This window comes from Castor canadensis, chromosome 8 (genome assembly GCF_047511655.1).
Source record: "Castor canadensis chromosome 8, mCasCan1.hap1v2, whole genome shotgun sequence".
NCBI lineage: Eukaryota > Metazoa > Chordata > Mammalia > Rodentia > Castoridae > Castor > Castor canadensis.
The window spans coordinates 82864380-82889321 of NC_133393.1; the positions used below are offsets into that span (position 1 = coordinate 82864380).

The 24942-nt window shown below is 37.9% G+C and overlaps 1 long non-coding RNA gene across 1 annotated transcript; it reads right to left on the reverse strand.

Annotated features, from left to right (window-relative positions):
• Positions 1 to 488: 488 nt before the first annotated feature.
• On the reverse strand, positions 489 to 24604 carry LOC141425500 (uncharacterized). Its single transcript, XR_012450504.1, has 3 exons — positions 24517 to 24604; positions 10173 to 10283; positions 489 to 680 (listed from the first exon to the last, which is right to left on the reverse strand). It is a non-coding gene; the product is annotated as an uncharacterized lncRNA (long non-coding RNA).
• Between the last annotated feature and the right edge of the window lie 338 nt (positions 24605 to 24942).

A 24942-nucleotide genomic window follows, 5' to 3' on the forward strand; every position in this document is an offset into this window, starting at 1 on the left:
ATCACTTAAAATCATTCAATAAATGCTACCTACCACTATTATTAAAACATTAACAAGCCTGCATGTTAACAAGTCAGTGTATGAAATAAATTCAAGTCTCAAAAAAACGTCATGAAGGACTATGACTTTCTCTTACGTCATACATGCCATGAGTTGCCATAATATTAAAAAGTGAAAAGACAAGGAGGAAAAAAGTAAGGGAGGGAACGAGGGAAGAAGAAAGAAAACCTCCCAGGAGTTGGAGAAGGACATCTGACCCCGTAGAGATCTGGGGCTGGCTGAGTCAGAGTTGGGAATGCTTCCCATAGAAGCGACGTGCCACGGCCCCTGGGCGAGTGAGTATGTGTCAGAAATCTTCACGTTAGGCAAAGCAAACTATTTCCTATTTCCATCCACACAGCAGCTCTTCAGATGGATTTCGACTAGCCCTCTGTAATTAGCAACTGTTTCCCTAGTGATTTCAAAGCTACTGGATCCTCTGACAGCACTTTATTTCTGTACATTATTCATACACATTCTGAGAAGCCAGCATAGTAAGGTGATTGCTCAATGAACTTTCATTTAGCCAACCTGACTCACTCAAGTCAATGTTATTTTTTTTTTCTTCTTCCTGGGAGACCTGGGAAGTCTTCACAGAGGAGGTGGTATTTGAGTTGGGTCTTGAGAGTTAGTAGTATTATCTGAAGGAGAAGGGAGATAAACAAGTTCAGGAAATGGTGGTAAGTATGAGATATGTATTAGTTACTTTTCTTATCACTATGACAGAATACCTGACAACTTAAGGGGGGAAGGGTTTATGGTATCAGAGATTTTATTCCATTGTCACTTGGTCCCCATGTGCTTGGGTAGAATGTCATGGCAGCAGGAGGAGGCTGGCTATTCACCTCAGGGAGGACAAGAAGCAGAAAGTGAGGAAGGGGCAACACTAGGTATAATAATGGCGCCCAGTGACCTACTTCCTTCAGCTGGGCTCCACCTCCCAAAGTTTCCAGAACCTTCCAAAGTAGCACCACCAGCTAGGGACCAAGTGTTCAACACATGAGTCTATGGAAGACATTTCATACTCAAACTTTAACAGTGTAAGGTCTGAGATCACATGTCATTTGTAAACGAACAATGTTAATGTGAGGCTTTTATATTAATAATGCTTGGTGTTGATAAAATAGATAACTTTACCTTCTTTCTCATTGCCGCCTCCCACACAGACATATATAGATACTCACACGTGTTCATAAGCATGAGAATGATAGTTTATATTTGAATAAAGAGAAGTGGTGCTTTGTGAGGAAAAGACAAAAAGTAAAGAGAAAAGCACATGAGAATCTCTAAGCATGTTAAAACTAGTTTTGTGACCCCAGTAGAAAGAGGAGAGTAAAGACAAAAATCTGATGAAACTATTCAAGAATGGTCTGTATTGATCTACATTTTCTATTTCTTCAGCCCATTTCTGTCTATAAAACCAAACTCTTCTGCTCATCCCATTGAACACTTACTCTGTTTTATGGAATGAAGTGTCCAGTTCTAGACTTGAAAATGAAGCTAATTATGACTTCTTTAAAAAAATTTCAAGGAGTGACGTGAAATTCTGCACAAAAATATGACCCATAGACTCAGACAAAGAAACACCACAGAGAACTTCAGCCATTCTCCCTCCCCACCGTGAAATCACAGTGCCAACTGGTGCCAGGAGTTGGGAGATGGCTGTGTAGATATAGCTCAAGACCATCTCCTCACCCTCTCCTTCCTCACACTGTCACCAAGGCTCTTTATAAAGAAAGGCTGGGGATGAAAACAATCCAGACAGCACCTAGCACAGATAGAGCATTGCTCTCTTCCAGAGGGCCATGTTAACCAGGAGGCCCAAGAGGTTCCACGTGAGCAGGGACAGGAGAAAAGAATAGGTGAAATGCTGAGTGGTGACCACAGATGGTAAAAGCAGGCTACGTGCTGTGAGTGCTTGCGAGGCTGGAAAATCCTAGCAACAAGAGGGGTGCACTTTTGCATGTTGTCTGATACAATGACTATTGAGCATTATCAATATGTGCTTCCATGTGCTAAGCACTATCCTAAGCACTGGCAATAAAGGAGCAAAAAAATACCCCTATCCTCACGAAAGTTACATGAGAGCAGATAATAGACACAGTAAATAAGCAAATTATAAAATAAGTACTAGAGAAAAGTAATAATAACAAATCAGAGGAGGGTGACTGGTGAAGAACTAGCTGGGGGAGGGAGGGGACATGGGGAGAGGAACAGATATTACTATTCTTGTTCAGTTGTGCTTACATTATGTATAAGTGTCAGTATTTTAAAGTCAGTGTAATATTTCTGTGAAGTTTGCTTTAACTAAATGTAGGCAACATACCGTTTACAATCCAGGCACACATAAACCAAATTGCAGAACTTTGTAACAAGTTGAAAATAAACAAAGCTGGACAAGGCCAATGACACTGTGATTCCCTTCCACATTGTGGAACCATCATTCTTCTTTCAGGACATGTCACACTTATGTTATGTGACTATGTGACATCACGTGAGGGTGGGTGCTGGTGTCAATTTAAACATCGATGTGAATAACACTTAAGGACTAGAGGCATGGCTCAAAGGGTAGAGCTCCTGTTTGGCAAGCAAGAGGCCCTGAGTTTAAACCCCAGTACCACAAAAAGCACTTAATTTCTTTTTCATTAGAACAAAATACAAATACTACCATAAGTTCAAGTATGTTCTTCCAGCCTCTCTTCTTCTCTCTCCCCTCCCGCCAAGTGACCTGTGCACTCTTGAGGAAGATGTCCTTGCTCTGAAACCTCTGTCCTAGTCTCCAGCTCACCTGGGATGTTAGGCCTGGGGAACCTCTCTGGGCTTGACTGAGGGAGAGACTTTTCTATGAATTACAAAGAATGAGGACAGTAAAGTGATCCAAAAAGTCCCCATCTGAGGAGGAAATTAAAACAAAATGGGACCATGTGCCCCAAAGTAGCTATTGGGGAAAACATGGAAAAAATATAGAAGGAGGCAATGAAATAGAAACTGAGACAGGATTTAATGTAATCTCCAAAAGATTCACAGGGTGAAATTTATGCCAGAAACAGAAGGTTTAGAAGAATTCTCCATTACTCAGTGCAAGCTCTTCCCCTGCATTCTCAGACATCCCCATTGCCATTCTCAGACAGGCAGACCACCTCGTGCCTGTTTTGTCCCAACTTTCCCAAGTCTAGCAATGAAAGACCCACATTCTGGGAATTCTCTCAGTCTCCGGAAAACAATGGCAATTGGTCACTCTGCTCCTGGGTTATATAGACAGTCCAAGGATTTGGAATAGAAGGAGTGTCACAAAGGAAGCAAAAGAGCTTAATGCTGATGCAGATCCTGAAGTCTTTGCAAAGGAATTGACTAGAACAACTCTAATTTGCCTGAGATTTCTTTCCCCATTGTCTAATTAAACTAAAAATGTACATTAAATTCAACTACAAAAAAAATACACTACACACTTGAGTCTATTTCTCTCTCTCTCAATCATACACACACACACACACACACACACACACACAAACCTAGAAGGGTACACACCAAAAGGTAAAGAGTAGAAAATTCTTGGTTGATGTTGAGGACAACTTTTAATTTCTTATGGTTCAGAATTGTTTACAATTTTCAGAAGATGAATTCAATTATTACTTGTGTAATTAAAAATAAAAGAAAGAAAATACGTGAGTTTCCTGCATGTATATTTATTTTTTTTACTGTTTTATTACTATTGTGCTACAAGTGGACAGATCAGCAAACAATAAATCAACATTAATTTGAGAGAATAAAAATGCTCCTATAACAAAATACCCGAAGCTAGGGAGTTTATAAAGAAAAGAAGTCTATTAGCTCACAGTTTTGGAGGTTGAGAGTCCCATCTGTTCAGCATCTGGTGAGGGTCCATTTAGCTGTGTCACACATGGCTGATGGCATCATGGCAGGAGTGCGTGTGAAATGAGGCAGGAAGCCAGAGACCAGTGAAGGGCCAGTCTTTTTCTTTTTATAGCAACCTACTCTGGTGGGAACCAACAGGGGTCCCACAAGAACTACATTAATCCCTTCCAAGGGTGATGCCCCCAATGACCTAATCATCTACCACCTCTTAAAGGTTCCACCACATCTTAACCCTGCCACATTGGTGACAAAGCCTCCACTACAGGAACCCTTCAAGGACAAACCGTATCCAAACCGTAACATTAGACTGTGACATGAACTTTAAAGGGAGAAAGGAAAAAAAGTGTGGGTTTTTAAAAAAAAAAATTTGCTTGTTTAGGTAAACTTTCTATAGGCTGATAGACTAGAAGAGAAACACAAACAACTTTTATAGAGGAGAAAGCTTGAAGTTGAGAAAGCAGACAATGATGTTACCTGGAGACTTGTCTTGATCCTCTATCAGCCTCACCCTTAGCAGCCTTGAGGTGCATCCAGCATGGGACCACCCTCCTGCCTGACCCCCCCTGACTTGCCCTAGTCTGTCTGTCATGACCTCTGCTTTCTCTGGTTTGGCAGCTTCCAATCAGCCCCAAGAGTTTAATTAGCACTTTCATGCAAACAGTTCCCAAAGTGCTATCTCCAGAGGTGACCTCTCTCTCTTGGGTCACATTCCTCATATCCAATTCCCTGTTAGTATCCTGTCCTAATAGATCAAAAACGGAATCCATAATTCCTCTCCTCTTTCCTGTTTCCATTCCTATTAATGATACCCCTCCCACTCCCCGCACATATAATTTTGGGTCAAAGTCTCTTTTCTCCTCATCTCTTTTCCCTCGGTCACTCAAAATCTGTTGATTGTGCCTTAGGTGTATCTTCTTCTCCATTTGACACAGGTCTGAAATGGCCACTATAACCATCTACGTAGGCTGCTGCAATAGTAGTGGTCTTTCAGTTTTTGGTAGGTTCCCTTTTCAGGGACAACCACAATCCATTTCACACTCTGCTAAAAATCTTCTTTAGAAGCAAACTCACTCAACACAAATTTCTTAAACACCTGCTCATGCACCAAGCAGTGTTCTAGGTTCAAGTGTATGAGGAGTAAATAAGATAAGATCCTTACTCTCCTAGAGCTTATATTTTATTGGGAGGTGACAGACAATAAACAAGTAACCACATGAGCAAATAAATCTTCAGAAAAATATGTGTCTTAGCCAGGCATGGTAGCTTGCAACTGTAATCCAAGTACTCCCAAGACTAAGGGAGGAGGACCACGACTTTAAGGACAGCCTGGGCTATAGAGCAAGACCCTCTCTCAAAAACAAAACAACAACAATAAATAAATAAATACCTTGAAAGAATAACTTTGGGTAATTGCACTGGGGAGAACTGGCAACTTTGAATGGAATGGTTAAGAAAGACTTCTCTGACAGAATGACCTGAGCTGAGACTTGCCTCTCAGGATAAAACATTTCAGGAAGAGCTACAAAGGAGGAGAGTCATAGGTAGAGACAGCTCACAGAGACTCTGATAAGAATTTTAATTGTATCCCTATTGTGAAGGGTTTTTAAGCAGTAATCAGATCTGATCCAATTTAATTTCTTAGAAGATTAATCTAGCAACAATATGGAGAATGACTTGTAAGAGACTGAAGTATGGGATCGATGGAAGCAAAGAGAAGCTTAGGAGTTATTAAAGTTGTCCAAATAAGAAATGGTAGCTTGCACAAGGGAGGCACCAGCAAAAATGTTGAGAAGTGGTTTGGAATATAGAGACCAGAGGAAGTTGCTGGAGGATTTCTCATGTTGTATAAAGGTAATGGTCCAGCAAGCACTCTACCACTTGGGCTACACTCCTAATGCTTTTCTTTTTATTTTATTTTGCAGATATGCTCTCACTAACTTTCTGGGCTGGCATGGAATTTGCAATCCTGTCTCCACCTCTTGAGTAGCTTGGATTACAGATGTGTACCACCATGCCCAGCTTTCTTTCCATTTCTTAAAGACCCCAATTGTTGTTGGGTTTGTTTGGTTTTTTTTTTTTTTTCATCTTTACCTAATTTTGTTTTAAGATTGGGTAAAAATATTTACTACATGCTCCCAAGCTCAAACTAAGTACATTTATCAAACAAAGTACATTTGGAAAAGTCTAGTATCCATTTTTATCCCTGCCACACCTGCCTCCTCACTCCCCTCTTCCCAGATAACCATTTTCAGTAGCTGTTGTTTATGCATCCATTGTTTATTAATACATGCAAATATAAATATATTCATATTCCCATCTCCTTCTCAGATAAATGGTTAGCATATTATAGACACTATTCTGCCCTGGGATTGTTTGACCTAGTAAGAGTCATAGCAGGACATAGAGGTCATGTTTATTTCTTTTCATCACTGCATGGTCCTCCATTGGATGGATATACCATAGTTTAATTAGTCCCTTGGCATTGGGCATTTGGGTTGCTTTCTATTTTGCTACCATAAATTGTCTTCCATATTTTCCCTCAGCAAATCTTTGGGAAAGATTCCTCGACATGGAATTCATAGATCAAAACATCAATGCTTATGGAATATTGATAGAGATGGACAAATTTCCTCCTCTGAGACGTACTCTCATCAACAAAGTATGGGAGTGCCAATTTCTCCACAACCAATTGTTAAACTCTTGGAGTTTTGCCAGTTTGATAGTGTAAAATGGTACTTTGAAGTGGTTTTAATTTTCATTTCTCTAATGATGAGTGGATTGCAGCATCTTCTCATATCGAATGCCATTTGCATTTTATTTTCCTGTGAACTACATATGTATTTCTTGCCCAGTTTTATAAGGCTGTTTGTTTTTCTTTTCAATTTATAAAAACTCTTTAGATTTAGGGACATTAACCTTTTGTCTATGAGGAGAGTATGTAAATACTTCCCCAGATGTCACTTGTATTTTTCACTGGCTTTTAAGGCTTGTTTGTTTGTTTATTAAAATGTTTCACTTGTATTTTTCACTGGCTTTTAAGGCTTGTTTGTTTATTAAAATGTTCATTTTAAATTTTTTTAAATGCTTGTTTTTAAAAATGTAACCAAAGTAATCAAACCTTCCTGTAAATTTGGGAATTTTTCAATTATTTGTCATAAAAGAATTCATAATTTTCAATAATTTGTCATAAAAGAATTTATACATGTCTTTTCTAGTACTTATAGATCCAGTTTTCACCCATTTAGAATTTATACTGGTATACAGAATGCAGAATTAATCCATTTTATCTTTTTCTTATGATTATCCAGTTGCCCCAATATTGCTTATTAAAGACTTTTAATAGAGACTTGTATTAAAATACAGACTTGTATTTCTCCACTGGTTTCATATGTTGCTTTTATCATGCAGTTAGGGTTATTTCTGGATTTTCTGTGTGGTCCCATTAGTTGTCTGTTTGTTCACTGGCCAATATAATTTTCTTCTAATTATAGAGAGTTTGTAATATGTTTCAACATCTGGTTTAAGATTGAGTCCTCCCTCATTATTTCTCTTTTTTTAGGGCTTTCTAGGCTATTTATGTTTAATTGTTTTTCCAAATGAGATATATAATCAATTTGTTAAGCATCAAGAAAAAAAATGATAAGAAGTGTATTATCAGAAAAGATACTTTATAATAATGAGTTTTCCTATCCAGATTCATCATGGCTTACTGTTTGCTCATGTATGTTTGTGTCTTTCAAGAACTTTTAATTCATGTATGTTTTAGCTATTCCTTTTTAAACTAATACCTAAGTGCTTTTGTTGGTTTTTGATTCAATTATAAAAGCGGTCTTTATGGTTTTTTAACTAGTGTTTTTTAACATATGAAAGCTATTCCTATCTATATCCTAATTTTAAATCCTGCTACTTTACTAAGTTCTCTGGAGTATTTTGGTAGTTTTTTCTAATGATTTTTAAAGTTTTCCAGATATATCATAATGTAATTTGTAAACATGGGTGATTTTACCTCTTCCTTTCTAATTCATATGCCTCTCTCTAGTGGCACTGGATGACAGTTTCAAAGTGACTGTAGACAGTGATGGTGATATTGGCCAGCCTTGCCTTAAGCCTGTCTGAGGCATGTTTCCCCAGTAAATAAGATGATGGCTTCTGGGCTAAAATGCATATAATTTCCAGATGTATTCTTAATTTCCAGTAAATCTGTCACTGTCTCTCCAGTGAGGCAGAGATGATACTTCAGGAATAGGGTAGAAATCACCTAGAACAGTTGTTTTTCAAATTGTAATGTACATACAGATCACCAAGGGACATTATTTAAGTGCAGATTCTCATTTAGCAGGTATAGGATGGGAGGGCTGAGATTCTTTCTGTGTTTTAACAAGCTGCCAGGGCAAGCCAGGATGCTACGGCTCAAAATGGACCACACTTTGAGTAGCAATGATCTAAAACAAAGAAATCATTTTCTAGCATTGATTTTTAAAACATACTTTAAAATGACTCAAAGCAGGGGAAATGGTCATGAAAATTCTGGTTTTTAATTTTAAGAGTCAGACACTTTTAATTCTCCGAGGACCAGTCCTGGTGGACTAGAGCAGACGTTTTCTGCAAGCCACAGAGTAGTGGGATACCAGATATGACAAAAGGGTGGCTTCCTGGCACACAGGAAGAGGAAGCCAGTCTTTTCTGCCCTTGTGGGGCGGAGTCTGAGGAGATACTGTTGATACATGTCAACTGTACAGTTGATATATTCCTGCAGCCCCAGTTAGGAATAAGAAAAGGCATTAATTCAGGCACTGCTGTAGTTAACTAGTGAATTACAGCAGCTTCACCCCTGCAGAATAAGGTCCTTTAACAGGGACTGGTTTGGCTCAGAGGACTTAGGCCAGACACTCTGCCTGGTAATACAAAATAACTTATTGTTAGTTTGGGGTTCTGGATTTCATAGATGAAAATGGTAAATAAATCTGAAAGAGAGTAAACCATTCATCTATCCATTGACTCTCTATTTATTGATTCAGGTGTTGGGGACAAAAGGAAGAAGATAGGTGTCCTGCCCTTATGGAGCTTAAAGTTAAAAGCATTAACCTCTGTGAGCAATGGTGATTTACACAGAGACATACATCTGAAAATTTATATACATATTCCCATACTTTTCCCCTGAAGATCTGATTGCATGGGTCTGGGAAGAAGCCAAGCAATTCTGATGGCTAATTCTAATTAAAAATACTATTTATCAGCATTTACATATCAGTAGGGTATTTAATTTCCCAACTAAACATTGAAAAATATAAATTTAAAGTTAAGAATATGTGATAGAAGTTTATCTTCGAGTTACAAAAAAATATTTCCATACTACCTGAAAATAATTGGGCTTTAGTAGACTTCTGAAGTTAGTCATGCCATACTTGGGATATGTTCTAATTCACAATCTTTTATTTTTTTATTTATTTTTTGGTGGTACTGGGGTTTGAACTCAGGGCCTCACACTGGCTAGGCAGGCACAATCTTTTAAATTATTCAAATCAAGATCCAAATATAGCATTTTTTAAGTTAGCACTTTTCATAATAATAATTTAAGGCAGCTGGTATTTGCATGTTTAATAATGCTGTTAAAAGGAAGTTTCAGGGTTGAAATAGTAATTCTGTGCAAAAGTATTCTTTTTTTATATTCATAGCAAGAATGTACGTGTACAAATCATTACTCTATACTTTCAAATTCCAAATCCCAATGTATACTGATGTTTAGAAAAGCAAATAATTTGCAAGATTTTCTTTTACAGAGGAATATATATGTTTACACAAAGCTATCATTTTAATGGAGACTTCCCCCTGGAATATTCTCCAAGCTCCACATTCCCACCCATACCCAGCAATGATTGAAGCTCTATTGTGTTGCCTGAGCAACTCAAAAGGGAAGCTTGATCACAGACACCTAAGTGAAGTCTGGTATTTTCAAATCTTGCTCAAATATCGTCTCCCTGTTGTTACCATGTCCTGTATAGTTCTTGCTACATTACATTGTGACCTATTGGTTTAAGAGTCTATCTCAAGTAGACTGGGAGGAGAAGTTCTTGAACTTCTTTATTTAAAAATCAGATACACAAATCAAGAAATGTTTAATGCATAAATAAATGATTAAAAGTGTACTTTCCACCTTCCTTTAGAGCTGCATTAACCACCAGCATTTAGATAGACTCCAGGTTTTGTGTCTTAAAGTTTGGTTTTATAATCAACTTCAATTCTATAGGTCCTCTTACCTCCCTGTGAGCTGCTTCTTTTTTCCTAATGGCTTTTCTTCAAGTTATCTTCTTATAATCCAAAGATGAACAACCTTTCTGAGATATCTTCAACTGTTCTTTATCTGATTGCTTAAAGAAGAGAACATGGAGTTGTTAAATAAAGACCTAAATCTTTATTTAACCTAAAGTCTTAAGACATAAGACTTTAGGCCTACCCAGATTTTGTCTACAGCAAATCTTTTCTACAGTTGTGAATAGATATCCAATGGATCAAACTCCTCTAACTTGAAATCTAAATCTAAAAGAGAGTTGAAAAAAATTATATAGGTTGGGAGACATGGCCAAGCAAAAAAGTGTGAGCAATCCTAGAGGTATAGGCAGGCAAGGGTCAAATCCAGAAAGATAAACTAAGGCAAGGAAGCACAGGTAGGTCTTCAGTTCTTTCATCTTTAAGTCTAGAAATGCAGAGTCTGCAAAAGCAACACTTGGGACTGAAACTAAATTTTATGCCTAAGGCATGGGCTTGATCCTGCTGGGAGGTGGCATTCTTAGACCCTCAGGTGATTACCAGAGTTGAAAAGAGACCAGGTAACAGCAGTTGAGCCCTTATTCTTTCCGGGGCTGACACCACCAAGATGTTCTCCCCAAACATAAGCCCCTGAGTGAGAAAACAGGGCTCCTGGGAGTGATGAATATAGAAGAAATATTTGAAGCTGTGATGGTGAAAAACACATCACATAGAATGTGTACCACACAAACATGCCTCATTTTTAGCATTTTCAGCATTTGGTAGTGTTTATGTTTCTGCAACATATTTGATATGAAATATGGCCAGAGTAAAGAAATATCCCTTAGAAACAAATCTGTTTCCATTTTGCATTTTCATATTGACCAGCACTCTAGAGGAAAACTGTCAGAAAATAACTTTACAGAGTATTCTCACATGGAGAATGCCTTGGGGAAACTTTCAGAGATGAATTTATTCAATAAGTATTTCTAAGGTTCAAGCATAGTACAATGGGAGCTGGTACAAGACCAAGATGGAAAGTGTTGGAAGACAATGGGAGAGAACTTGAAAAGGCAGTCCTCAGAGTGAGAATAGGATTTGCAGTCAGAAGATTTAAACATATCCCTGTTCTGTCACTTGCTGGTGCCTTTATTTTACTCTGCTAGGAAGTAATAGGGATGATTATACCGTGTCATAAAGTTTTGTGAGAATCAAATAAGAAAATGTGTATGAAAGCATCTAGTTCTCTATTTAACATATCACAGGCACTCAAAAATTTGAGTTTCTTCCCTGGCATTGAAACTTTGAGTTAAACAATTAACCTCTTTGAGCTAATGCTTAAATGAGTGTTCTCATCTCAAAGATGGGAATATTTTCTAGATTGTACTAAGAATCAACTGAAAAAATGTGTCAAGGCACACTGCAAACTGCAAAGCATTTTCAAATGTTACGTATTGATATTATATGGAACATTCAATTCTGTTGGCTTCTCAACATATAAAGCTCACATTCTACTTAGAAGAAATCCCAAGCTAAGAAGAGACTAGAGCTTCGTACCTCACTATGGAAACCAAAGAAGAAGAAAGATTCCCTGACACCTGGCAGGTTCAGCAGACACAACCAGAAGCTCCTACCTAGACTTTAAAACTTAATGGAGTACCCAAAGGCTCAGGGTCAAAGATTCATCACAGCAGCTGCAGTGGTGTTAGAGCACAGTCTTTTGGTGGCACACATACAGGGTGGTACTGCCAGCAGCAGCAGTGGCCGTGCCAGTGAATGACCCATGACAACTGCCAGTGGCAGCATCTTACATAGCACCAGTCAATGCTGATATCCTGGCTGTGTCTCATCTCACTTGGAATGTACTCAACCTTCCCCTGGATTCTTTTTTCACATAAAATATACAGAAGCAGTTTCAATTTTCCTATAGTAATTTAAAAACCATGATTGGTACCCATACCATCACATAAAAGATTCAGTTCCTAAGCCCAAATATATTCAAATTGCCAATGACAGAATAATTCATACATATTTAGTTATTTAATATGTTGGCTAAAACTCATAATAATTGGATCTTTTTTAGTCTCTGATGGAAAAAAATCAGTCAATGCCCAAAATAAATCTTCATGTTGAAACACTATATAGCATTATATAAATGTCCACATTTTCTGTAAACCTCATACTGAATAAATGCAAAAACTTCACAGATTAGATTAAATTAGGTTTTTGTTTTGTTCTTTCCACATGTGTGTGGTACTGGGGTTTGAACTCAAGGCCTATACCTTGAGCCACTCCACCAGTCCTTTTTTGTGTTGGGTATTTTTGAGATAGGGTCTCCCAAACTATTTATTTGCCTGGGCTAGTTTTGAACTGCAATCCTCCTGATCTCTGCCTCCTAAGTAGCTAGGATTACAGGTGTGAGCCACCTGCTGGACTAGACCTTGATCGATGACTTTGTAACTGTTATTAATATTTCCTATTCAATTTCTAAATAAATATTTATTATGGGCACCAATCAATTGAGTTTATTACAGCTAAAAAATTTTCAGGATTAGTCATGTTCTAATGTCTGCAGTTGAAACTTTGCCTCTAATTTACACTCTAGTAATATACTAATTTGAATGAAACGACAGAATTGTCTTTGTTAAACTGAGATTGAAGTGTAAATTACCTAACTATACTCCAGTTAAGGCAGAAAACATATGTAGGATAGAAAGAAAAGATGGGCTTATGGCTGCACCGCCACATACACCCCAATTCTCTTTGTGGCCTGTGATGTACAGAAGCAGGGCCGTCTTGGTTTCCTATACTTCCAATTTTCCCTAAGCTACTTAACCCATGCCTTGGACCTTTATCTACAACCCAATTATTAATCACCTCACCTAGTCCCTGTCACTAGCCCACATCCCTTTCCTGACCCATTTATCCAACCTCCAGTAAATATCTATACTTGGAAACCCTGCAAGCGTTTTCAACTGAGTGCGTCCCAAACCGAATCTGTCCTTTTGCTTTCACTCTGTATGACCCATCTCAGTGAACGACAGTTTCTTGAGCTATAAATCAAGGAGTCATTCTAGACTTTTTTTCTTCTTTCTTATTTTCCTTATCCCATCAAACTTTAAGTCCTATGAATTTTAGCTCTTAAACAGCTCTACAATCCCTGATTCCATCCAAATCGTCTCTCTCTGAGTACACCATCGCCTCCTAAGAGAGCTTGGCCTCCAGTCTTGCTTTCTTCAATTCCTCCTTCACACTGAACACTGAACACCCTCTCTCACTATTGTGAAAGTGGAAAGCCACACCCAATTCAAAACTTTTCAATGTTTATCATCATCTACATTCTTTCCTTGGGTCTCATATTTCCTTTAAATTTCTGCCATAGTAACACATATTCTCTTTCAATTTGCCTGTCATCTCTAACTCATGCTCTTTCTATGGAAACACAAATGGTTTGGGGGAATCTTCTACATGTCTTTGGCTTACTTTTTCAAAGCTAGCCAGTTCACAGACATCCTATTCTTTACTCACCTTACAATAATTTTTGGGGGACAGATTCTGCCTCTGAGAAAAGAATGCTACAGCTTAGAAGGTAAAGATGATGCAGAAAGAAGTCTCGTGTGACTATACATCTAATCGACATTGTCTTGTCCAGCTTCTCTCTCTACTAAAACCACCTATTAACAAAGACTATACCAGGTGCTGGTAGCTCACTCCTATAATCCTAGGTACTTGGGAGGCTGAGATTGCTAAACCAGCTCGGGGAAACAGTTCAAGAGACCCCCATCTCCAAAATAACCAGAGCAAAATGGACTGGAGGCCTGGCTTAAGTGGTAGAGCACTTGTTTTGCAAACAGAAAGCCCTGATTTCAAACCCCAGTCCCACCACAAAAAAAAAAAATACTCACACATTCATGCTTTGTACATGATGCTCCTTTAATGCCTTGACATTTAGAAAAATATTCTCATAATTCACATCTCAGCTACAATGCTACCCCAAGCAGACTGAAGGACTCTTATTTTGCTTCCAGGGAAAGTTACTTGTATATCCATATGAATAATCAGCATTGTAATCACTTGTTTTCAATTTGACTGTAGCCTACAAATTTCTTCACAAAAGGAAATGTACCTTAATCCATCGTAGAACTCCTAGAATGTAGCACTGAATGAAATAGTAGTCAACAGCAAATATTCAGTAAATATGCAAATAAATAAGTTTCTCATATGTTCTCATTCTCAAAATAAGAGTTTAGATTAAAAAAAAAAACACATTGGGAGTATAATCACATGAGTACTAAAATTGAACTAAAAAGAAGTGCCATAGTCCTTTTTATAACATGCCAACTTTAGTGAAAGGAGAATTATATTCCTTAGATGAGTCTTAACTAAATACCAGGCTAAAAGTAAAGCCAAAACTCTATTTTAAACTGCTATTTTATAAACTTCCCAAGTAAGAAATTATATGTCACATACCTAAAAAAAGAATGCTATTCTTCTAGGTAAAGTTGCCTCAAGTGTAGTTTGGCAAATTCCTATCAGTTTTCAAAAAGCACATAAATATCAATAAACTCAAGTTCTTATTAAGTTTTTAGCCTAATAATGATTGCATCTTAGCCCTTAGCTTTTTCACAAAAGTAAACTGGAATATAAACAAAAGGTCACAATCATATATAATCCTAATACTTCGCCCTTCAAAATGTTGAACAATCTAGCTCCAGTCTGTAGTGACATAGCCACGTCTGAAGGAAATCTGCACATCAAATTCAATTTCAGTCTGAGAAGCCCAGATACAGAATTTGGCAAGGAAATTAATACGTAATAGAATGTCTAGAAACTGATATTTCAGTATTTTAGAGGAGAAAAAGAAAGCTTCTTCTTAAAGCAGAAAGGCCGTCATCTAACATCAACTAATGGAATCTTACTCAAAACTGTAGTAAAAGCAAACAACCAGTAAAACCTCTTATTGAGGCCAGGAGTGTAGCTCAGTGGTAGAACTTGTGTTTGGCATGTGCTAGCCTCTGGGTTTAATCACTAGCACCAAAACAAAGAAGACCCCACAAAACACTAAACAACAATAACAAAAACAAAAACAAACACTTTACTGAAGCTTGCAGCATGGCTCAAATTGTAGAGTGCCTGCCTATCAAGCACAAGGCCCTGAGTTCAGATTCTACTACCACAAAAAAAATCTCTTTATTAAGAGTCATGTATCAGTCATTCTGAAAGTAGGAAATCCTTTTTGAGTACCCTCATTTTACCTTAAGCCTATTAGAAATAATTACAATATCTAGATGCATAATATTTACACCCCAGTTACAATTTGGCATGGGATCTAACACCTGTAGGGGCATTAACCTTGGTTTATAAACTTAGAAAAGTGAGGCACTCAGAGAATGAGTGAAATCTATACTTCTGTGATTATAATTCTCAGATTCATACCTTATATGACTTTAGCCCTGAATCTTCTTCAATTTTCAGATAGTTAAGCTAAATTCGGGTCCTTTTGCATTTATTATACATGAGAACTTTTTTCCCATAATGAGAAATTTATAGTGTGACTCGCTGAAGAATACAGAGGAAGAAATCTTAAACTCAGTTTCTTCAATACTCTCACAACACAGATAACTTCAGACACCAGATGTGCCTGGGCTGTTTTACCTGTGTTTCTGAACAACAGCAGCAAATCAGGGCTCCCATAACCCCCACCTCAGATTCTATTCATTTGTTCAAGACTCTCACAGAACTCAAGGAAACAATTATGTTTACCAGCTTTTTATAAAGAACATTACAAGGACATAAAGAGATGGGGAGGGCAAGATGTATGGATAGGGACACTGCCATTATTGCCTCATCAGGACACGCCATGCTCAAAGAAGTTCCATGTGTTCAGCTATCCAGAAGTTCTCTGAACCGTGGCCTTTGGGGTTTTATAGAGCTACAGCCTCCCATGGGGAGGGAGTTAGGAACCATGGACAACCCCTCTCCCCCCAAAAATACATTTGTATGATATATTACACCTTTGGTCAGAGTTTTTAATCTTCTGGCTGGGAATTCTTGCCAAACCAGGCACAGAAGAAAGAATGCAATGATTTCTGGGCTACAGTATAATTTAAGCCAGTTTTTAATCATTAGTTATCTAATAATAGAAGAAATCCATTCCTCAAAGCACCCAAGAAGGACTTTTTTAAGACTTGAAAGTTTTCAGAGAGTAAAATGTAACAGTTCTGGGTTTCATATATATCTCGTAGGATTCCTGGGCTAATCACAAGCATAGACTCTGAGCTGAAAATAATGAGGGAGAAATAATTGCTTTTTCATGCAATCCCAAAGAGTCATGGTAATTAGGATACAAGAACAAAAATTAACCTAATCTATGATGCTAGTTTCAAAAAAAAATGGATAAACTTTCCCAGATTATTCTTATGTTCGTCCTTTCAGCTTCAACATATTAGTTTCCTAAGTAAATATGGGGAGAACTATTCTGTGTAGAAAAAATGTATCTTCAGGGGAAGAAACAATAGGGCCAATGTAACTAATGTACAATATAAGCCTAATCGGAATTGTCACTATGAATCCCCCTCTTTATAATGAATAAAGTCTAATAAAAAAAGAAAAATGTATCTACCTTTTCAAAACACTTCCAGGAAGTTCTCTCCCATCCCCCAACAATCCCAACTTAGGAAAGTCCTCTAGGTATTGGAACTGAGGACCCCAGAAGCTATTCGACCCATTGGAAACTATGTAGAATAAATAGAAGTTTAATAAACATGAAAGAATACCAAATGTCCCACCAAACAATGTAACCTTTGATAGGGAATATGTAAATGTGAAGGCGAATCACATTCAGCTTGCCAAGAAAATAAATTAGAAAGAAACTCCTGACATATAAATCAGAGAGCTTATCCATATGCCCCTGGAATTGACAGGAAAAATATTTCTCATTTACTCTTTCTTTTGACAAAAGGGTTTTCTATGATAGCTAGAGATAAGTGTTGGAAGGCATATGACATTAAAAATCATCAGAAAACCCAATGGCTAAGCTTCCTCATCTTTAGAACAGCAACAGGCCATGTTCCAGGAGAGTCTGGTGCAAAGGAACTCGGTCCACTGCTAAGTCATGAAAGGGAGGCTGCTGGGTCCAAAAGGATCCAAGCAGATGTGCTAATTCTGATAACTCCCAATGCTGGGATTCACTGCCTTAAAGTCTAGAAGCTGTTTTTCTCTGCTGGCCTTACTCTTAGCTTCCAAGACAGTCTACTTTAAATAAATTATACCATTCTGCTCAGACTTATACCTGGAATGTTAAACAACTGCCCATTGTTAGGGGAAATGGTCAAGATGCCAACTTATGAGTGCATAAATTGTCAGGACAATTGGGTGGCCATTTGGAAAAATACAGCTAGATTAGAATCTCACACTGAACACAAGTCAAACTCAATATGATAAAAAACAATTAAATGTAGAAAAGTAAAATAGCAAAAGGAATAGAAAAAATAGATAATAACTTTATAATCTCAAAGTAGGGATTGCTTTAACTATGACTCCAGGTTCTAAAGCCATTGGGAAAATAAAAGGTGAATTTGGTCTAGAGACCAAAGGTGGCAGAACAGGGCTATCCAGCACTCACTCCCTCTTTTAGAAGGAAGAACCACAGTATAGTTGCATTTTGAAGTGAGTACATGGGAGAACACTGGAAATTAGCAAGAGAGAGACTGGAACCTGATAAGATTCAGAAACCTATAATAATGGCATAGAAAGAGAAACAAAATACCTCAGCCACGCCACGCCAGCTCCACAGCCAGGGATAGGGAGTCTCCCTCTTGAAGGATAATGGTGAAAGAGGGTCTTAGCAAACTCTATCTGTCTGAATACTAGCAATCCTAACTACTGGAAAGTTTCACAACTGTCACAGACTTGCAATCCACAGATATATGTAACTGAAATCTGGGTGGGAAACTTGCTTTGGAAAAGTTTCTCACGTCATCTCCCACAGAACACATGAGATGCTGTATCTAGGCACCATCTTGAAAAGGAAATTGTCTGAGTTTTTGTCTGCTGTATGTGTAAGAAACCCCTGCACATTCCCATCTCTGGGAACCCACAAACATTGCACTGGGTTGATTCAGGAGGAGCTACCTTGAAAGCCCAACCTGGCCCAGGTTCCTCTTACTCAAGTCCACTGGGTGTCCTGCACTGTAGGGAATGATGTTGTGACATAGAGGAGAGTGGAGGGCACACTCGAGAACTAGGAGATTAGTGAGCTTCTCTTCTGAGATCAAGGGCATGGCCACCTACATGCAGACTCCTAGCAGTGCCAGGACTGAAGGCAGGCACCCTCGTGGTTCCCACCAATACTTCTCTTCTATGTTCAGGCACCTGTTACTAACAGGGTGGGGGAAGAAACACTGTGCTTCCTGCTGTGGCCCTGAACACAGGGGCTGCTGAGGGTGCCTTGAGTAGCCCTGTGACTCTAGCTGTTGTCTAGTCTATGAGCATGCACAGCTTGGGGTGGGAGGCAAGTGCAACTTTTCCTGCCTCTGGTCAAGGTCCAACTCCAGGATGGGTATACTACCAAAGCAACAGAGAACAGCACAGTTTCTGCTACAACTCCACCTATGAGACCACCTTGTCTGACCACATACAGCTGTCAGAACTGGGTGTGAGGGCCATACAGGGATACAGTGGTTCCTGCCACTGCCTCTCCACCATGTAGCATCTGAGCCCATACCACTGACTAGTCAGAGGGAAACTGCTTCTGACTCCCTCACTGCTGCTGATGTTGCCAGCAGCAGAGGCCCTTGCAGTAGGAGAGCTAGAATTAACAGTGCCTGTAGAAGCCTCTACTACTCCATAGAAGCCAAAACTCCCACTGTAGGAGTAACTACCCACTACTGTCTACACAACACCTACATGAACTGCTAGAGTGTCCCCATTCATGCATGGCCCACAAAGCTGACTCTGCCATGGTACATACTGTGTCCATACTCACTGATCACAGCCAAAGAACCTATAGGCAGACTACGCTATGGCACCCAGCTAGAATCAAAGCCAACACTGCATAATAAGCTGACACCCCAAGAAACATCATCAGGAGAAAGCAACTTCCTAAGAAGGCCACCACATAAAAGAAGAGAAGCCGGGAGCTGGTGACTCATGACTGTAATCCTAGCTACTCAGGAGGCAGAGGTCAGGAGGATCACTGTTCAAACAAGCCTGGGTACATAGTTCATGAGACCCTATCTCAAAAAAACCCAATACAAAACAGGTCTGATGGAGTGGCTCAGATGATAGAGTACCTGCCTAGCAAGTGTGAGACCCTGAGTTCAAACCCCAGTACTACAAAAAAAAAAAGAAGAGATATCCATGGAGGAACACAAGAAATATGAAAAAGAATCCAAGGTCATATGATGCCTCCAAAAAAGAACATAGTAACTCTCTACCAACAGTTCCAAAGAACTCAAAATGGATGAAATACCTGATAAGAAATTTAAAAGAATGATTACAGCCAGGAGCCAGTGGCTCACACCTGTAATCCTAGCTAACTGAGAGGCTGAGATCAGGAGGATCAGAGTTTGAGGCCAGTCCAGGAAAATAGTTTGTGAGGCCCTATCTCTAAAATAACCAGAGCAAAATGGCCTGGAGGCATGGCTCAAGTGGTAGAGTGCCTACTTTGTGAGCATGAAGCCCTGAGTTCAAACCCCAGGCCCACCATAAATAAATAAAAGAAAGACTACAAATCTCAACAAGATTGAAGAGAATTCAGGTGAATAGTTAAATGAAATTAGGAAGAGAAGTTAGGACAAGAATGAGAAATTGAGCAAAAAGAGGTTTTTTTAAAAAAAAAACCAAACCATGATTACTATACTTGGAAACTCTTGGAAATGAGGAACTGAATAAGACAAAAATATAGTTGAAAGCCTCAACAACAAACTCAATCCAGTGGAAGAAAGAATATGAACTTAAAGACAAGTCTTTGAAATATCCCTTTCCCAGGGAGAGGAAGCAAAGACTTCAAAGACTTCAAATTACACTACAGATACACAGTAACAAAAACCAGCATGGTACTGACTCAGAAACAGACATGTAGACCAATGGAACAGAAGACCCAGAACAAATCCCAAGCAAGTATGGCATCTGATCCTTGACAAAAGCACTAAAAACACACATTGGTGAAAAGCTTCTTTAACAAGTGGTAATAGGAAAAGTGGATAACTACATGTAGAAGACTAATACTAGGTCCCTTTCTCTCACCCATACAAAAATCAATTCAAAATGGATCAAAAGACCTTAGTTAAAGACCTGAAACTAGTAGAGGAAAATTAGAGAAGACCCTTGAAGATATAAGGTAGGCATTGGAATTGTGAATTCTGAATTGAATTCCAATAGTTGAGGAAATAAATATAAGAACTGACAAATGGGATTGTATCAAATTAAAAAGCTTCTCGGGCTGGGCACATGGCTCAAGGGGCACAGCACCTGCCTCACAAGCATGAGGCCTTGAGTTCGAACCCTATTACCACCAAAAAAAAGAAAAGGGAGAAGAAAAATGCTCCCAAAAAGCTTCTGCAAAGCAAAAGAAACAGCAACCAAGTGAGGACCCTTCATGAATAGGAGAAAATCTTTGCCAGATAGTCTGATAAGGAATTTATAGCTAGAATATATAAAGAACTCAAAAAATTAAACAGCAAAAAAAGCAAATAACCCAAATAATAAATGGGCATTGGAACTGAATAGACAATTTTTTTTTTTTTTGGTGGTACTGGGGTTTGATCTCAGAGTTTTACACTGGCTAGGCAAACTCTCTGCCATGTGAACCACACCTTTAGATTTTTTTTCTTTAAGTTATTTTTTAGATAGGGTCTTGCTGAGACTATGATCTTCCTACTGAAGCTTCTCTGCATAGTTGGGATTACAGGCATGAACCACCATGCCTAGGTTATTTGTTGAGATGGAAGCCTCATCAACTGTTTGCCCAGGTTGGCCTCAAACTGCTATCCTCCTGATCTCCATCTCCCAAGTAGCTGAAATTATAGGCATGATTCGCCACGCCTGGCTGAATAGACACTTTTTTAATGAAGAAGTACATATAGCCAATAAATACATGAAAAAGTTCAATTCCTTAGCCAATAGGGAGATACAAATAAAACTACATTGGGATTTCACCTTACCCCAGTCAGAATGGCTATCAGAAAAAAAAAAAACCACAACAAATGATGGCAAAGATTCAGGGAGGGGACAGAGGGAGGAAATTTTACTCACTGCTGATGTGAATGTAAACTAGTCTAGCCACTGTACAGAGGCTCCTCAAAAAATTAAAAACGTTACTTCCATATGATCCAATCATGCCATTTCTGGATATATACCCAAAAGAACCTAAGTCAGCTTACTATAGAGACAACCAGTATTTATCATGGCACTATTCACACTATCCAAATTACAGAATCAGTCTAGGTGTCCATCAGTGAGGAACGAATAAAGCAAATGTGGTATATATACACAATAGAGTTTTACTCAACCATTAAAAAGAATGAAATTGTGTTGTTTGCTGGAAAATAGATGGAACTCAAGATCAACAAGTAATGTGAAATAATACAGTCTCAGAAAGACAAATATTCACATGTTTTCTCTCATTTGTGGAAGATGGAGGGGGCAGGAAACAAGGCCATGGAAGTAAAAGGAGGGATTACTAGGGAAGTGGAAGGAGAAAGAAAAAGGGGGAAGGAGATTAAAAAAAAGAGTTATAGAGGAGGTGAATGTGATCAAAGTACATTATCTGCATGTATGGAGTGTTATGCATTACTTTGTACAATTTAATGTACACTTAAAGATTCAGGAAAGTTAAAATACAAAAATCAGTATAATAGCTTTTCTATATAGCAATAACGAATTTACTTAGAAAGAAACCATGAAAGCAATTCCATTCATAATAAATACAAAAAAATAAAATACTTACTCAAGAAAATACAAAAGCGCTACAGTGGGAATTATAGAACATTGATGAAAGGTATTGAACACAAAAAATTGGGAAAAAAAACTACCCACACTATGAATTGGAAAAATGAACACTGTTAGATGTCCTTACTGCCCAAAGCAATCTCTAGATTCAGCACAATTTCCATCAAAATACCAAAGACACTCTTCACAATCCTAAAATTTATATAGGAACATAAAAGACCTCGAATACCAAAAGCAATCTTTTTTTTTTTTTTTTTTTTTTTTGCTGTACTGGGGTTTGAACTCAGGGCCTCATACTTATTAGGGAGGTGCTCCACCATTTGAGCCACTCCACCAGCCCTAGCCAAAGCAATCTTGAACAAAAAGATGACAGCTGGAGATATCAAAATACCTGATGTTAAGACACACTGCAGAGCTGTAGTAACAAAATAGTGTGGTGTTGGCATAAAAACAGAACTGTATACCAGTGAAACAGTATAGAGGTCCAAGAAATAAACCCATCAACAAACTGATTCTTGACAAAGACTTCAAAAACAAACATTGTGAAAAGAACAATCTCTTCAATAAATGGTGGTAGGAAAACTGGATGTCAATATGGAGAGGACTAAAACTTGACCCCTTTCTCTTATGCTGTACAAAAACCAACTCAAGATTGATCAAAGACTTAAATGTAAGACCTACAACTCTGGAACTACTAGAAGAAAATAATGGGAGAAGCACATCAAGACATTGGTATAGGCAATGATTTTCTCAATAGGGCTGAAAAGCATAGGGGAAAAAATTTGACAAACAGAAGTACATCAGACTAAAGCTTTTGGGTAGCAAAGGAAACAACAGAGTGAAGAGACATTCTCATAGTAATGAGAGAAAATATTCACTAACAATTCATCTGACTAAGGATCAAAATCTAAGATATATAAGGAACTTAAAAACTTAACAACAATGAAAAGCAAGTAATCCAATTAAAAATGGGCAAATAATCTAAATAGACACTTCTCAAAAGAAGGTGTACACAAGGTCAATAAATATCTGAAAAATGCTCAATATTATCAGTCATCTGGGAAACGCAAATCAAAACTATGATGAAATTCTATTTCATTGTAGAATGGCTATTATAAAAAACAAAAATAACAAATGCTGGCTCAGATATGGGAAAAAAAAGAAATTCTTATACGCTGTTGGCGAGAATGTTAGTATAGCCATTATGGAAAACAGTATGGAGTTTCTCAAAAAACTAAAAATAAATCCACCATATGATTCAGCCATCCCACTTCTAGGAAAGTGTCCAAGGAAATGAAATTAGCATATCAAAGAGACACCTGTATTCCCATGTTTACTGCAGCTCTATTCTTAATAACTAAGGTATGGAATTAGCCTAGGTACCCACCAACAGATTAATGGATATAGAAAACTAGGATATGTATACAGTGGAATTTCATTCAGTCATTAAGAAGAATGAAATCTTATCATTTGCAACAAAATGGATGGAACTGGAAGACATTATGTTATGTAAAATAAGTTAAACATAGAAACATAAGTGCTGTATGCTCTCTCTCATATATAGAAGTTTAAAAAATAAATCAATCTGAGCCAGATGTAGTGGCACACACCTGTAATCTCAATATTTAGAAGGTTGAGGCAGAAGTAGTGAGAGTTCAAGGACAGTTGCAAAAATAAGAGAACTTTATATGAAAAATTCAAGATACATTATTAAGAGAAAAACTACTTGGATTAGTGTGAATAATAATGTTACATTTAGGTTAAAAGGAAAAGATAGATATTCACATTTTGCTTAATTTAAAAAATTCTGAAAGCTAAACAAGAAATGCATAGCAATGGTTAACTTTTGGGTATGAACAGGGAGCTACTAAACAGATAGGGACAGGAGTAAAAGACACTTTTCCTTAATCATATTCAGGAATTTCTCAATTATGATTGATCCCATCCAAAACCCAAAAAGTTTAGAATCACAACCAACCTTTATGAAATAAAGATTACTTTTTTTGTTGTTTATAGAAAGAAACAAAATAAATAAATTGACCATTTTCAGTTCAAGAAACTGGTACTTATATCAGAAGTTTTTGAAAAAGCACAGCTGACTGGGTTACAAAGAAGTGGTTCATAAATAAATCCATATATGTATTTATAGTTATAGATCTAGTATAGAAATTTATAATTATGATGTAAACTATGTAAATATTACAATATACAATTAGTTGGTTTCATATAATCATTTATGTATAACTATAATTTAGGGCTATACATTTATAAAATATACTTACATTTAAATTCATATATATAGTCAGCCTTCTGTATCTATAAACTCCACATCCCTGGATTCAACCAACTATGGATTAAAATTTTTTTTTTTTGGCTTAGAATAGGACAAATTTATTATCTTACAGTTCTGGATGTTAAGAAGTCAGAAGTGGTCTCAAGTGTCAGCAGGGCTGGTTTCTTCTGGAGGCTCTAGGAGGGAATCAGTTTCCTTGTTCTTCCTGTTTCTGGAGTCTGCCCACATTCCTTGACTGGTGGCCTCCTCCCAGTAATGGCTGGTTGAGTCTTTTGCACATCAAATTACTCTGGACGTTAGCACTTCTGCCTCCTTCTTCTGCTTTTCTTTTCTTTTCTTTTTTATTTTTTATTATTCATATGTGCATACAATGCTTGGGTCATTTCTCCCCCCTGCCCCCACCCTCTCCCTTACCACCCACTCTGCCTCCTCCCTCTTCCCCCCACCCCCTCGATACCCAGTAGAAACTATTTTGCCCTTATCTCTAATTTTGTTGAAGAGAGAGTATAAGCAATAATAGGAAGGAACAAGGGTTT